Source organism: Orycteropus afer, unplaced genomic scaffold, assembly GCF_000298275.1.
Source record: "Orycteropus afer afer isolate SDZICR_OR568_19922 unplaced genomic scaffold, OryAfe1.0 scaffold00084, whole genome shotgun sequence".
Lineage (NCBI taxonomy): Eukaryota > Metazoa > Chordata > Mammalia > Tubulidentata > Orycteropodidae > Orycteropus > Orycteropus afer.
The window spans coordinates 10,628,809-10,632,053 of record NW_006921671.1 but is presented as its reverse complement, the minus strand read 5'-3'; positions in this window follow the sequence as shown (position 1 = coordinate 10,632,053).

The following is a 3,245-nucleotide window of genomic DNA, read 5'->3' as shown; positions in this document are numbered from 1 at the left end:
TGTGTTTGTTGGCTGCTTGTATATCTTCTTTGGTGAAGTGTCTAAGCAAGTCTTTTGCCATTTGTGAATTGGGTTATTTGTCTTTTTGGTGTTGAGGTGTTGAAGTTTTCTGTAGATTTTGGGGATAAGTTCTTTGTCAGATATGTCATAGGCAAATATTTTCTCCCAATCTGTAGGTTCTCTTTTTACCCTTTTGATGAAATCTTTCAATGTGCACAGAATTTAATTTTTAAAAGGTCCCAGTCATCTAGCTTATCTTCTGTCTCCTGCACATTCTGGGTTATGCTTGATAGTCTATTTATGCCGTAAATTAGGACTCCTAGATTTGCCCCTATTTTATCTTTTGATGAATTTTATAGTTTTGGGTTTTACATTTAAGTCTTTGATCCAGCTTGAGTTTGTTTTTGTGTATGGGGTGAGGTATGGGTTTTGTTTCATTTTTCTGCAGGTGGATATCCAGTTTTGCCAGCACCATTTGTTAAAGAGGCTATCCCTTCCCCATTTAATGGGCTTTGAGCCTTTGTCAAAGATCAGTTGTCCATAGATGGATGGGTCTATGCCTGAGCTTTTGATTCAGTTCCATTGGTCTATCTGTCTATCATTTTACCAATACCATGCTGTTTTGACTACTGTGGCTATATAGTAGTTCTTAAGATCTGGGAGAGTGAGACCTCCCACTTTGTTTTTGTTCTTGAGAAGTGCTCTGCTTATTCTAGGTCTCTTTCCTTTCCATATGAAATTAGTAATTAGTTTTCCCATGCCCTTAAAAAATTTTGTTGAAATCTGGATCAGGATTGCATTAAATGTATAAATTGCTTTAGGTAGTATTGACATTTTCACAATGTTTAGTCTAACTATCCATGAACAAGGCAGGTTCTTCCGTTTATGTAGTACCCTTGTTGTCTCTTGTGTTGTTGTTGTTGTTATGTGCTGTCAAGTCGGACCCGACTCATAGTGACCCCACCTTGAGTTTCCGAGGCAGTCTTGTAGCAGTGTTTTGTAGTTTTCTCTGTATAGGTCTTTTGTGTCTCTGGTGAGGTTTGTTCCTAGATATTTTATCTTTTTTGTAGCTATAGTGAATGCTATGGTTTCCCTTATTTCTTTGTCAGAGGAATCATTGCTGGTGTAGAGAAATCCAACTAATTTTGTATGTTGATCTAGTAGCCTGCCGCTTTGCTGAACCTCTCTATTAGTTCCAGTAGTATTTTTATTGAGTCCCTTTGGTTTTCTATGTATAAGATCATATCATCTTCAAATAGAGATAGTTTTAATTCCTATTTGCCAATATGTATGCCTTTTAATTCTCTTTCTTGCCTTCTTGCCTTATTGCCCTGGCCAGGACTTCCAATACAATGTTAAATAGAAGTGGTGGTAGAAGGCATCCCTATCTGGTTCCCGTTCATAAGGGGAATGCCTTGAGTCTTTCTCCATTAATAACGATGTTGGCCGTAGGCTTTGCATATATACCCTTTATTATGTTGAGGAATTTCCCTTCTATCCCTATTTTGCTGAGAGTTTTAAATAGGAATGGATATTGGATTTTATCAAATGCCTTTTCTGCATCAATTGATATAATCATATGGTCCTTTTCCTTTGTTTTGTTTATGTGGTGGGGTTACATTGATTGATTTTCTGATGTTAAACCACCCTTGCAAACCTGGTATGAATCCCACTTGGTCTGGATGTATTAATTTTTTTATATGTTGTTGGATTCTGTTGGCCAGGATTTTGTTAAATATTTTTGCATCTGTGTTCATGAGTGATATTGGTCTGTAGTTTTCCTTTCCTTTGTTATCTTTCCCTGGTTTTGGTATTAGTGTTATACTTGCTTCATAAAATGGGTTTGGGAGCACTCCATCTTTTTCTATGTTCTGGAATAGCTTGAGTAGCATAGGTGTCAACTCTTCTCTGAATATTTGATAGAATTCTCCAGTGAAGCCATCAGGGCCATGGCTTTCTTTGTGGGAATTTTTTTTATGACCTGTTCAATTTCTTCCCTTGTTATGGGTCTGTTCAAGTTTTCTATTTCTGAGTGGGCTAATTTAGGTAGATCTTGTGATTCTAGAAACTTGTCCATCTCTTCTAGATTCTCATATCTATTGGTGTACAGTTTTTCATAATATCCAGTTTCTTTTTTATATCAGTTCGTTCTGTTGTGATGACACCATTTTCATTTACAATTCTGGTGATTTGGGTCTTTTCCTTCTTTTCTTTTGTTAGGTCTACCAATGATTTTTCAATTTTATTGATCTGTTTAAAGAACCAGCTGTTTGTTTTGTTGATTTTCTGTATAGTTTTTTTGTTTTCTGTTTCATTTATTTCTGCTCTGATCTTTATTATTTCCTTACTTCTAGATACTGTCGGACTCTTGTTGTTTTATTTTTAGTTGTTGGAGTTGATAAGTTAGAGTGTTGATTTTGTTTCTTTCCTCTTTTTTGATGTATGCATTTATTGCTATAAACTGTCCTTTGAGTGCTGCTTTTGCTGTGTCCCATACGTTTTGGTAGGATGTATCTTCATTCTCATTAGTTTCCAGGAATTTTTTTATTTTAGTTTTTATTTGTTCGGTAACCCAGTAGTTTTTAAGCAGAGAGTTGTTCAGCTTCCATATGTTTGATGCTTTTTCCTTGTTCTTCCTATTATTAATTTCTAGTTTTATAGCATTGTGGTCAGAGAAGATGCTTTGCAGTTTTTCAATGCTTTTGAATTTATTGAGGCTTGTTTTATGTCCTAGCATATGGTCTGTTCTGGAGAAGGATCCATGTGCACTGGAGAAGAATGTGAATTGTGTTTTTGTTGGGTCAAGTGCTCTATATGTCTATGAGTTCCAGTTGGTTGATTGTGTTAAGTTCTTCTGTATCTTTGCTGAGCTTCTTTCCCATTGACCTGTCTCTCCTTGAAAGTGATGTGTTAAAGTCCTCCACTACTAATGTGGAGTTGTCTATCATTCCTTTTAATTCAGTCAATATTTGCTTCATGTATTTTGGAGCACTTTCATTGGGTGCATTGATTTTTATTATTGTAACATCTTCTTTGTCAATTGACCCTTTCAGCATCATATAATGCCCATCCTTGTCTCTTAAGATGTTTTTCACCTTAATGTCTATTTTATCAGAAATCATAATTGCTACCCCTGCCATTTTTTGGTTTCTATTGGCTTGGTATATTCTTTTCCATCCTTTAACTCTTAATTTGTTTTTATCTTTGTGTCTAAGGTGGGTCTCTTGTAGGCAGCATATCGATGG